Below are 14,420 nucleotides of genomic sequence, written 5' to 3'. Positions count from 1 at the left end.
CATGAAGAGTGAAGAATAAAGTTGTAGAATGTTAATATTGTTTTAAGATTTTTCTCATAAAAATAACGGAGGCTTTATTTTTCAACTCCCCATAGTGATATCACTGTAAATCGCTGCTTGCACTGCTCATAAATATTTAAGGGTTGTGCGACAGACCAACGGTCGTTTAATCCAACGACAACTGGTGACTGGGGATCTTTTTCGCCCCAACCCAGCACTGCCGCACTCCAGTGACCACAGCAAGGCAGAAATACTCACAATTTGCAGCCGTCCAACAGCTCTCGGTTAACTCTCTCTTCATGCTCGCCTTGTTGCACCTGTCAGGTCAGCTGGCAATAAAACAACTGCCATTCTGCCGCGCCGGCCTTTTAAATGAAACTCAATTATTTCGTTCACTAGCACATAAATGAATCTCTTTCACAGACGACTGCTTTTTTTTTTTTTCATTTCTGTAGAGTGCACATAAACAATATGCTGTACGTTTCTGCTGATGGCCATTTCACCATTTTATATGTTACCGTTCCCTTGCCTTTCACACACTAAAACTGAAAGATATTATACGTATTCATGCTACCGTTCCCTTGCCTTTCAGACACTAAAACCGAAAGATATTATACGTATTCCATTCTGAACTACTTTTGATTGTTTCTTCTTGTCTCACACACCTAGCATGTCATTAGCACAAGTTTACAGTCTGTACACAACAGGCGCTATTGATATATTACGTTTTGGATATGAAAGAATATATGTGAGGTTTCTGTGTGCCGGACCGGGACCGAACTCGGAAAATTAGCATCTGTGAACCACATCCTTACCGGCTGAGCAAGTCATGCAACTACTGAGATTTGACCACAAAACTCTGAACTTGTCGATACCTGTGTCCCACAACACACACTCAACTAAAAAATGGTTCAAATGGCTCTGAGCACTATGGGACCCAACATCTCAGGTCATAAGTCGCCTAGAACTTAGAACTACTTAAACCTAACTAACCTAAGGACGTCACACACACCCATGCCCGAGGCAGGATTCGAACCTGCGACCGTAGCAGTCCCGCGGCTCCGGACTGCAGCGCCAGAACCGCACGGCCACCGCGGCCGGCCACACTCAACTGCAGTGTCAGTCTTCTGCATCTGTACTCAGTAAGTCACCTTGTGGTGACTGATCATATGTATGTAATATATTGCCCAGTCTTCTTAGGTCATAAGCCCTCTGTGTTCCTACAGTAAACCTCTCCGTGATACACCGTAACTTCGTTGTGGCGTTTACCACTGCAGTTTGCTGAGCAGCTCTGTAACGGTGTTCCATCGACTAAACGAGCCGGTAAATGAACACAATGCTCTTAGTCAGAAATTTTAAGGTTCAAATGGCTCTGAGAAATATGGGACTCAACATCTGAGGTGATCAGTTCCCTAGAACTTAGAACTACTTAAACCTAACTAACCTAAGGACATCACACACATCCATGCCCGAGGCAGGATTCGAACCTGCGACCGTAGCGGTCGCGCGGTTCCAGACTGAAGCGCCTAGAACTGCTCGGTCACAGCGACCGGCAGAAATTTTTATCTAACTTGTTGAGGATCCTAATGCTATGATCGATACCCAAGAACGGTTCGAACAAGAGTTTTGTAAGCCAAGCCATTTCTGTCGCGGATGAATTATGTTTCTATAAGACCCTACTTATCTACATCTTCGTTATACCCCTCAAGCTACCTAAAGTTGTGTTGTGGAGGATACTTCTCGTACTATTACCTGATGCCCTCTAATCCGTCCCACTCGCGAATGGCGAGTGTGAAGAACGATTGTCGGTAAACCTCTGTATTAGCTCTAATTTTTCGCAGCAAATTTTGTATTGTGGGCGTGTACAACTGTACCATGAAGAATAAGACTGCTTCAACTGTATGATAAATCTTTAAGATACAACTGGTTTCGCGGTAACAGAGCCGTATCTTTAGGAAAGGTAAAGGCTCCAGGGAGGCAGTTCTCACGCTCCGATTGATAATGGAAGCAAGACATATGAAAGAAACAAGACGAGTTCTTAGGATTTGTGTACCAGGAAAGAGCGGTCGACAATGTAAAATGGTGGAAGATGTCTGAAATTTTGAGAAAATATAAGTAAGCTCTAGTGATACGATTGTTCTCATCAGAATCGGCAATAAACCAGCACTGACCATTATAGTTGAGATATACATGCCGACGCCGCAAGCAGGAGATGAAGAGATAGAGAAAGTACATGAGGATATTGAAAGAGTAATGCAGTACGTAAAGGAAGATGAAAATATAGTAGTCGTGGGTGACTGGCATGTGGTTATATTGGAGGGAGTAGAAGAAAGGGTTGCTGGAGAGTACGGACGTGTAACTAGGAACGAGAGAGGAGAAAGACTAATTGAGTTCTGTAATAAATTTCAGCTTGTAACAGCGAGTACTCTGTTCCAGGATCACAGGAGAAGGAAGTAGGAAAACGGCAGGAGATACGGAAGATTTCAGTTAACTTTCATCATGGCCAGACAGAAGTTCCGAAATCAGATATTGGATTGTAAGGCCTACCCAGGAGCAGTTATAGACTCAGATCACGGTGTAGGAGTAATGAAGAGTGGGCTGAAGCTTAAGACAATTAGTCAGGAAGAATCAATACGCAAAGAAATGGGATACGGAAATACCAAGGAATGACCAGATACGCTTAAGGTTCTCTGAGGCCATAGATACTGCAATGAGGAACAGATCGGTAGGCAGCACAGTTGAGAGGAATGGATATCTGTAAAAATGGAAATCACAGAAGTCGGAAATAAAAGCCCAGGTACGAAGAAACCATGGATGACAGAAGAAATACTTCAGTTGATCGTTGAAAGAAGGAAGTACAAAACGTTGAGTGAAATCCAGGAATACAGAAATACGAGTCATTGAGGAATGAAGTTAATGTAAATTGCAGGGAAACTAAAACGAAATGGATGGATGAAAAATGTGAAGAACTCGAAAAATAAATAATTGTCGGAAGGACTGGCTCAGCGCATAAGAGAGTCAAAATAACCTCCGGTAAAATTAAAATCAAGTGTGATAACATCAAGAGCGCAACGAGAACTCCATCCTTAAATGCAGGGGAGAGAGCGGACAGGAGGAAGGAGTGCATTGTAGGCCCCTATGAGGGGGATGAATGGTCTGATCTGACAGAAGACGAAACAGGAGTAGATTTAGAAGAGACAGGGGATCCAATATTAGAACCACAATTTAAAAGAGCTTTGGAAGATTGTAGATCAAATAAGGCAGAAGGTATGAGTTAAATCCCGTCAACATTTATAAAATCGTTGGGGGATATGGCAACAAAACGGCTATTGACGTTGGTGTGTAGAATATACACTACTGGCCATTAAAATTGCTACACCACGAAGATGACGTGCTACAGACGCGAAATTTAACCGACAGAAAGAAGATGCTGTGATATGCAAATAATTAGCTTTTCAGAGCATTCATACATGGCTGGTGCCGGTGACGACACCTACAACGTGCTGACATGAGGAAAGTTTCCAACCGGTTTCTCACACACAAACAGTAATTGCCCGGCGTTCCATGGTGAAACGTTGTTGTGATGCCTCGTGTAAGGAGGAGAAATGCGTACCATCACGTTTCCGACTTTGATAAAGGTCGGATTGCTGCTCGCGTTGGTCGAGATCCAATGACTGTTAGCAGAGTATGGAATCGGTGGGTTCAGGAGCGTAATACGGAACGCCGTGCTGGAACCCAACGGCCTCGTATCACTAGCAGTCGAGATGACAGGCATCTTATCCGCATGGCTGTAACGAATCGTGCAGCCACGTCTCGATCCCCGAGTCAAGAGATGGGGATGTTTCCAAGACAACAACCATCTGCACGAACAGTTCGACGATGTTTGCAGCAGCATGGACTATCAGCTCGGAGACCATGGCTGCGGTCACCCTTGACGCTGCATCACAGACAGGAGCGCCTGCGATGGTGTACTCAACGACGAACCTGGGTGCACGAATTGCAAACCGTCATTTTTTCGGATGAATCCAGGTTCTATTTATAGCATCGTTATGGTCGCATCCATGTTTGGTGACATCGCGGTGAACGCACATTGGAAGAGTGTATTTGCCATAGCGATACTGGCGTATCGTCTGGCGTGATGGTATGGGGTGCCATTGGTTACACGTCTCGGTTACCTCTTGTTCGCATTGACGGCACTTTGAACAATAGAAGTTACATTTCAGATGTGTTACGACCCGTGGCTCTATACTTCATTCGATCCCTGCGAAACCCTACATTTCAGCAGGATAATGCACGACCGCATGTTGCAGGTCCTGTACGGGTCTTTCTGAATACAGAAAATGTTCGACTGCTGCCCTGGCCAGCACATTCTCCAGATATCTCACCAATTGAAAACGTCTAGTCAATGGTGGCCGAGCGACTGGCTCGTCACAATACGCCAGTCACTACTCCTGATGAACCGTGGTATAGTGTTGAAGCTGCATGGGCAGCTGTATCTGTACACACCATCCAAGCTCTGTTTGACTGAATGCCCAGGCGTATCAAGGCCGTTATTACGGCCAGAGGTGGTTGTTCTGGATACTGATTTCACAGGATCTATGCACCCAAATTGCGTGAAAATGTAATCACATGTCAGTTCTAGGTATAATATATTTGTCCGATGAATACCCGTTTATCATCTTCATTTATTCTTGGTGTAGCAATTTTAATGGCCAGTAGTGTATGAGTCTGGCGATGTACTATCTGATTTCCGGAATAATATCATCCACACAATTCTGAGGAATGAATGAGCTGACAAGTGGGAGAATTATCGCACAATGAGCTCAGTAGCACATGCATCCAAATTGCTGACAAGAATAATGTACAGTAGAATTGTAAAGAAAATTAAGAATATGTTAGATGACGATCAGTTTGGCTTTAGGAAAGGTAAACGCAATAAGAGGCAATTCTGACATTGCAGTTGATAATGGAAGCTCGTCTGAAGAAAAATCAAGACACGCTCATAGGATTTGCCGACCTGGAAAAACGTTCGACAATGCCAAATGGTGCAATATGTTCGAAATTATGAGGAAAATAGGGACAAGCTAAAGGGAGAGACGGATAATATACAATATGTACAAGAGACAAAAATGTAAGACAGGGATGTAGTCTTTCGCCCCCATTGTTCGATCTACACATCGAGGAAGCAATTATGGAAATAAAAGAAAATTTCAGGAATGGGATTAAAATTCAATGTGAAAGGATATCAATAATACAATTCATTGATGAAATTGCTGTCTTGAGTAAAAGTGAAGAAGAATTACATGATTTGATGAATGGAATGAACAGTCTAATGAGTATAGTGTATAGATAGAGGGGTTATCGAAGAAAGACGAAAATAATTAGAAATAGCCGAAATGAGAACAGCGAGAAACTTAACGTCGGGACTGATGATCACTGAGTATTCTACTATCTAGGCAGCAAAATAACCAAGGACAGACGGGGCAAGGAGGACATCAGAAGCAGACTAGCACTGGCAAAAAGGGAATTCCTTGGCGAGAGCAGCCTACTAGTATCAAACATAGGCCTTAATTTGAGGAAGAAATTTCTGATAATGTACATTTGAGGCACAAAATTCTATGGTAGTGAAACATGGACTATGGGGAAATTGAAACTGAAGAGAATCGAAGCATTTGAGATGTACAAATGTCGAAAGTTAGGTGGACTGATGACTAAGAAATGTAGAGGTTCTGCGCAAAATCGGTGGGGAAAGAAATATGTGGAAATCGCTGACAAAAAAAAGGGGCAGGGTTATACAACATCTGTTAAGGTATCAGGGAATAGCTCCCATGGTACTAGAGTGAGCTGTAAGGGTAAAAAATGTAGAGGAAGGTAGAGATTGGAATACATCCTGCAAATAATTGAGGACGTAGGTTGCAAGTGCTACTCTGAGATGAAGAGGTTGGCATAGGAGAGAGGTTCGTAACGGGACGCACGAAACAAGTCAGAAGACTGATGGATACGGGTGCATCCAGGAAAAGAAAGCCAAGAACAAAGTGTCCTAGTTAAAAAGTACATACTCTTCAACCTACACATCGAAAGAACAATGACCGGAATAAAAGTAAGTTTTTAGACTTCGATTAAAATTCGGGGCGACAGTTTGCCAGAGATAAGATTGCCTGAAGACTTTGCTACCCACGGTAAATGTGGTAATTACAGGATATGGTGAATGTAATGAACAGTCTGATGAGTACAGGAAATGGGTTTAGAGCAAATCGAAGGAAGGTGAAATTTACGATGCGTAGCAGAAATGAGATTAGCAATAAACTTACATTCAAAATTGGGGATCATGAAGTAGAGCAGTCGCAAAGAGTTCGAAAATGGTTGTCCGCCGCCTCCTTTCTTTCGGCCTTAGCGTAAATTGTAAAAGGAATTATCCGCCATTATTCTGTGAACTATTTTCTTATAATCAGACTGGTATTGACGCTGGTTGATCTGTATATAGGCATATACTGTCCCCGTATTGTATTGTGCCTTATTTTAATAAATAATCTACTGAAGACCGTTCACATTCTTCAGAGTAATTACCGGATGTTTCATAGTCAGTAATTTGTGCATTAAAACCTTTTAGTCAGAAATTAGATCGTGTGTCACATGGTTGAAAGCACCTGCTACCTTTAGCTCAAAATTCTTTTCAATTTCGGTCTATTTTACTTTCAAATACAACTGAGCATACTACTAGGGCATGCTGAAAAGTAATGCCTCCGAATTCCTTATATCGAATCCTTAAAAGCTTTTAAATAAAACAAGCGTTATCAAGATTCTCCATCTTCATTCTTCATGTCTAATATTTATTTCTCAACATAGTCACCCTATTGACAACTACATTTCAACCAAGGAGACAAGTTTGTTGATACCGTCACTGCAGAATGTTTGACTTCGTTGACGGAGCGATAACATCTCCTCTGCTGGTACCGCTTCATCACCATCTAAGTGAAGCCCTCGAAGATGTTTTTTAAGTTTTGGAAACAAAACAGATAAAAATCGGATGGAGCCAAGTCGGGATACTGTGGCGGTGATCAGTGACAGTGAACTTAACGCTGCAGATGTCGTATAGTGCGTGTATGGTGTGGGATTGTCATGAAGAACGAGAGGGTGCTCCACGAGTGGATGTTTTCTGCCGTTAGAATCTCAATTAGAGGACTGACATAGATTACGTTACACACCGCCATGTTACGCGCTACGATTCGGGGCCTTCTAACGTCAGTGCGTTGCAACTTACATCAACGAGGCCGGAAGTTGACCGCGTAATATGCATGATGTACAGGGTGTTACAAAAAGGTACGGTCAAACTTTCAGCAAACATTCCTCACACACAAAGAAAGAAAATTTGTTATGTGGACATGTGTCCGGAAACACTTACTTTCCATGTTAGAGCTCATTTTATTACTTCTCTTCAAATCACATTAATCATGGAATGGAAACACACAGCAACAGAACGTACCAGAGTGACTTCAAACACTTTGTTACAGGAAATGTTCAAAATGTCCTCCGTTAGCGAGGATACATGCATCCAACCTCCGTCGCATGGAATTCCTGGTGCTCTGAGCAGCCCTGGAGAAGGGCGTATTGTATCACAGTCGTCCACAATACGAGCACGAAGAGTCTCTACATTTGGTACCGGTGTTCCGTAGACAAGAGCTTTCAAATGCCCCCATAAATGGTCAGGAGAGCTTGGAGGCCATGGAATTGGTCCGCCTCTACCAATCCATCGGTCACCGAATCTCTTGTTGAGAAGCGTACGAACACTCCGACTGAAATGTGCAGGAGCTCCATCGTGCATGAACCACATGTTGTGTCGTACTTGTAAAGCCACATATTCTAGCAGCACAGGTAGAGTATCCCGTATGAAATCATGATAACGTGCTCCATTGAGCGTAGGTGGAAGGACGTACTGACGAAACTAAAATGAGCTCTAACATGAAAATTAAGCGTTTCCGGACACATGTCCACATAACATCTTTTCTTTATTTGTGTGTGAGGAATGTTTCCTGAAAGTTTGGCCGTACCTTTCTGTAACACCCTGTATAATACGTCAACCGATATAGAGAGCAAAATAAAAACTTCAGATGTATCACTTTTTAGTACCCTCTCATATTTATAAGCTATATTATAAGCGCATACAGTTGAACAAGAGCAGCACAGCGGACTGCTTTACGCGTTCACACGTGTACCCAATGTCATCACAGTTACGTTTGCACTGTGCACGGAATCATCGAGTTTGAACCGTAGGTAAACTAAAGCGTCGCCTGGCCATATGAATCACGGTTCTTGTTACACCAGGCCGGTTGTCGTGTATGGACGTAGAGTCATCTAGGACAACTGCTAATCGGATCATGCATTGCGGCTCAGACTCAGGTCGGTGGGTTCAGATTATGCTACAGGAAATATTTACCTGGGCTTCCGTGTGATGTGTGGTAGTAACCTTCCAATAGGATAACTATCTGTTTCAAAAGACCATTACCAGGCTTCAGTGGTGTGAAGAAGGTGATCGTGAACTCAAGTTGACGACTTGGCCATCAAATCCGCCTGATTCACACTGAGATGATGAAAGTCATAAGATAGCAATATGCAAATATACCAGTGCCAGCAGTATCGCATATACAATGTATAAATGAGCATTCCATTGGTGAAGCTGTAGTTTGTATTCGGTGATTCATGTGAAACGGTTTCTGATGTGATTATGGCCGCACAACGGGAATTGACAGACTCTGAACACGGAATGGTAACTAGAGTTACACGTACGGGACATTCCAGTTCGGAAATCATTATGGAATTCAATATTCCGAGATCTATAGTGTCAATAGCGTGACGAGAATTTCAGGCACTGCGACCACACAGTGGCCGACGGCCTTTAGTTAACGACCGAGAGCAACAGCGTTTGCGTTGTGCTATCTGTGCTAACAGACGAGCAACGCCCCTGGAAGTAACAGCGGAAATCAGTGTGGGACGTACGACAAAGTATCCGTCCGGGCAGTGCGGCGCAATGTGGCGTTAAATGGGCTATGGGAGAAGACGACCGACGTAAGTGTCCTTACTAACAATGCGACATCGGCTGCGGCACCTCTCTTGGGGTTGTGAGGATATCGGTTGGGCAATAAGCGGTTGGACAACCGTGGCCTGACCGATTTCAGTTGGTAAGAGCTGATGGTAGCGTGGCGCAGACGCCATGAAGCCACGGGCACAAGTTTCCGACAACGTAGAGTGGAAGCTGGTGGTGCCTCCGTAAAGGCGTGGACTATATTTACGAGGAACAGACTGGGTCCTCGGGTGAACTGAACCTATCCCTGAGGGGAAATATTTATGCTCGACTATTTAGTGACCATTTGCAGTCGTTCATTCACATCCGGCTAGCAGGTAGCCCAATGTGGCGTCGAATGTAATAAGACCTCCACCACGGCGGCCGGACCTGCCCCGCAAGGGGCGTCCCGGCCAATGACGCTAAACGCTGATATCCATTTTTCCATGGACGTCATGCCCCATACGACGATGGAATTATTATGGGTGACAATGTGCCATGTCAGCGGGCAACAGTTGTTCGTGAGTGGTTTGAAAAATGTTGTGGTCAATTTGAGCGAAAGGTTTGGCCATCCAGATTGGCGAACATGAATCTCATTGAACATCTGTGTAGCAGGCACACTTTCGCAGTTATGGGCGCTATAAAGGCAGCATGGCTCAGTATTTGTGCAGGGGACTTCCAACGACTTGTTGAGTCTATGCGCCATCGAGATGCTGCCCTACGGAAGGCAAAAGTATGTCCGACACTATAGTAGGAAGTATCCGATGAGTTTTGTCACCTTAGTGTAGATCCGACACAATGTGTGTGGGACTCTATTGGGCGTCGGATAGGTGGGAAGCACCTCCGAAACCAGCCAAGGACTTGTCGAATTCCGTTCATGTATAATCTATCCTGTATTGTGTTCCAAAGACATTGTCATGCAGGAGGTCATAACATTCGTTTTAAACATGGTGTAACAGGTGTAAGTGGAGATATATGTGGTACCTCAATATGTAGAGATGTGTGCGTTGGGCCGGCCGAAGTGGCCGTGCGGTTAAAGGCGCTGCAGTCTGGAACCGCAAGACCGCTACGGTCGCAGGTTCGAATCCTGCCTCGGGCATGGATGTTTGTGATGTCCTTAGGTTAGTTAGGTTTAACTAGTTCTAAGTTCTAGGGGACTAATGACCTCAGCAGTTGAGTCCCATAGTGCTCAGAGCCATTTGAACCATTTTTGATGTGTGCGTTGGTATTTTTTCTCTCTGTCGGGCAGTCTTTCCACAAACACTTCGCGAGTTTACGACCAGATGTTTTCTGCGTGGCTGTAAGTGGACTTTGCCTGTCACTATATAACAACCGTTTTATGTTGATGCATACACTTCAACACATTAATGACTTGGAATTGCCACAAATACTTGGAGGTAGTAACAAACCTAAAAAATACTACTCCTAATATCTATAACTATTAGTTTGCAAATGAAGTAAATAATGACGTAATATTGTTCAGTACACCACCCTCAGTCAAAAATAGAAACATCTGCACTTATACCCATTACACCCTGTATGATGGCCAAGCCAACAAATCTGTCGCGAATACTATGGGAGCGTCAGTCTATACCTGTGGGTATATGCTAAAGATGTAGTGCTCGCGACGAGCCCGACAGTGGCCAAGTGAAACAGACGTCAATTAGTGGTGCATGTTCACCGTTCACTTGTCCCGCCTTGAAATTTCTGAGTGGGCCGCTGGCGAAGCTCGTCTCCAGCGCGGCCGCTGCGTCAGCGACTTGTTGATCGCTCCAGCGCTTAGGTGGAGGACGCATTAGACAGAGTTCTCCCTAGCTACGGGCCAGGTAGCGAGCTACACGTACGTGTGCACCCGAGGACCGCCTCCCGGCGCTAATCAAGTTGCCCGCGACTCCTAACTTGCGCCGCGGTGCGGAGCGGCGCTGCCGCCGGCAGACGGCTCGACTCGACACGACACGACACGACACGACACGACACACCCTGGTGCTCGCAGAACGCGCCCCACGGAAGCTCGCTCTTAATTAGTACTCGTGCCCGCGGCGGGAGCCTGTCTGCGCCACGGCACAGCCCTGTCGCCGTCGGCCTTCCGGCCGCACGCCCTGTGTTCAGCTCAGATCACCCCTGGCCTGCCGCTACTCAGCACAGTTTGCTCGGTACTTCCTTCGTTTTACAGTAGTACCTATTTCATTATGCAGTCACTGATTAATATATAAGTTGATCACACACAAATACACAAACACACATTAAGTATACCTGTAATATAGAAACATCAACAAAAAGAGAATGGCGTCGCGTGAAATATAATTTGCTTCCATGTTTCCGGTCAGTTGAAGTCCCATTAAGCTTTGCACTAAGTGCGCCATAACACTGCGCATGCACGCGTGCGGTCGTGACGCTGCACACGGCAGTGCAGGATACGAAACGGCGCAGAACATAGGAGCGCGGAATCGTTCGTACCGCAGGCCCTCCTGTGTTTCCCAAATAAGTTGTTGAAATAAATTATTCTTTGAATATTCGCTGTCGTAGAAGTTCCTAAAACGTGGACGATGCGCTTCTCCTTATGGCCGAATATAAATTTCACATCCGATAAACCAAAGTTAACTAATAGACACAAGCAACTACCCACAGACTCATCGATTGCACAGATCATACGTACAGCCAGAAATGATAACACCAACTCACAATAGCAACTATAACCACACAGCATCTCTTTCCAACTGTCACAACTGTTAATCTGACGATGAAACATCAACTTATTAAAATTACAAGTAAGGGCGATTAACAGCAGGAAACCGCGAAACATCAAGCAATACATAAACCACGTCCTAAAATGCCCTTCACCATGAAAACAGAAACGAACAAATCAGTTAATCTCTGGACTTTGCAATCACTAAAAACAACAATTCACGTAATTCTGAAATTTATTGAAAGCACACAACAACTGACATCATACATACTAATCCACGCTACCAGAGGCACAAAAACACGCATGCTTCCAAGCCATGATCGACAGAACACAAAAACTGCCACCAAACCGAGCTTCTCCACAAAAAGAGCTCCATACATTACGACAAGTAGCACAACAAAATGGTTCGAACCCAGAGGTGGTATTGCAAATATGCAAAAGCAAAACTACGCTTATGTAACCAAAAATTAACACGGACATAAAATTGTCCAGACAAACACAAAAAAGCTAAACCAACATACACACATACATTCATACATACTACCAACATGCATACCTTCTAATCAGGCCAGGAAAAAAAAATTACCGCCATACAAAAACCCAAGCATACAGAATCGGATATCAGACTTGCAATAAATTTTACATGAGATAGACGTGGGGCAAGTTCAGAATATCGAGAGCACACCATAATAAACGAAAATAATCCGTCCACATTCTTCATCCACTTACAGAACGATAACCACAACGCAAAACGAATGGAGTTAGCTATGGAAATTTTACATATATAACCTAAAGATTTAACAATGAAAGTACTTGAAGAGACAGAAATCTACATACACACAATACAACTCCCACAAGACATTTTAAATCAAAACACGGATTTAAAATATAAACATTATTCAAAATTTTATCAAATCACTAACCGAAGATACAGGATGGACACAAACAACTAACCAGAGACACATCGATTACGAATATAACACATACAGCCCAAAATGATGACAACACACAATAGTAGCTGTAACGATACAGCATCTTCGGCCGACTCTCACAACTGTCAGTCTATGATATCTGACGATAAGCAATGAAATTATAAAAATTACAGCAAGGACGACTAACAACAGCAGAAATCCCCAAAATCTCTTATAGCAATAAGGCTGTTAAATCTCCAATATGTTATAATAGAATACAGTTCGACGTCGACCACTGATGATATATGGACGTAAATAGCAAATTTGTTTATCCTAAAACAAAATTAGACAATACTACTATAAAATTAAAAATATTGTGTAACTTTCGCAGATGGCATGAAGACGTCCATCCTCCCGATACGGATCCATCACAATAAATACCTCATTAAACTACTGTTGCAGCAATGTGGATTTTGTTAAAAATGGCTCTGAGCACTATGAGACTTAACTTCTAAGGTCATCAGTCCCCTAGAACATAGAACTACTTAAACCTAACTAACCTAAGGACATCACACACGTCCATGCCCGAGGCAGGATTAAAACCTACGACCGTAGCGGTCGCGCGGTTCCGGATTGTAGCGCCTAGAACCGCTCGGCCATCCCGGCCGGCTGGATTTTATTACATAATGTTTCTAAAACTAGAAAAGATTACAAAGAAATGCTTTTCGGGAAGAAATGCTTTTCGGGAAGTTTCTTTATGTGATACGTTTCAAAACAAGGTACAGCATTGTTTACTGCAGTAACGCTATTGCTTTTGGTATTTGTTCATGCTGCATCTCCTTGCATGTCCGTATTTTATTGACGATTCAACGGTGCTTGGAAAGTGCCTTTCTCGAAGCCGCAATGGCTGATCGCCGATCCTTTAATGTATCCCTTTCGTGGTGTATGTCTCTAAAATCTCACGAATGAGACTGCGATGAAATTCGCCTACTGAATTATTCTTCCCGGTATGAAGTAAGTAACGTTGGAACTTAGCACGCATATATCTAAGGAGCGAAAAAAGAGCTTATTTCCCATCTCAATGTTTTGCGAACGCTATCCGTTTAGCTAAGAATTAATAATTAATAGCATATCGCATTTGTCCACTGCACCGCATGACTCGTTGGAATCAAACACATATTTTGATTTAAATTATTCGGTACTAGTTTGCCGGTCCCTTTTCACAGTTGATTTCGTTGCAGCTATATGACATGTCGTTAACACATGTAAGTCCCTTTTGTCACTCAAAAACCATCATAATATATGTTTATCTAAATTCCATGTAGTTTGGCTTCAAGTTTTGGCGTACCTTTCCTGTTCGTGCGAATTGCACATATTGCATTTGGTCTTCATTCGTGCAATTAGTGAAAGAGAGATGGACTTGAGCACAAATTGTCCACATTTAGAGGCTGTTTTATAGCGTGCTTTTATCTAAGGAATCTCGGGAACGTGTATGTCCTCAGATCCCAGATCGCAATGTAATAGAATCTTTGTGGCATATTTCGGGGAACAAATTATGTAACAGATTTGTCATAACAGCACTTTTCCAACTATCAACATATCTGCAGGGATGTGCATGTACTCCTTTATTCCTCCGACTGTTAGACTTAACTTGTATGTGTCCATCCCACGTACGATATAAACCGTAATTTATCCCGGAAGAGAATCAAAAACACACTAAAATTTTCATCTCTTTTTGCAGGTGTGATATAGTAAATTATACACA

This window comes from Schistocerca nitens, chromosome 4, assembly GCF_023898315.1.
Source record: "Schistocerca nitens isolate TAMUIC-IGC-003100 chromosome 4, iqSchNite1.1, whole genome shotgun sequence".
Taxonomy (NCBI): Eukaryota; Metazoa; Arthropoda; class Insecta; order Orthoptera; family Acrididae; genus Schistocerca; species Schistocerca nitens.
Note: the sequence above shows the minus strand (reverse complement) of the source record.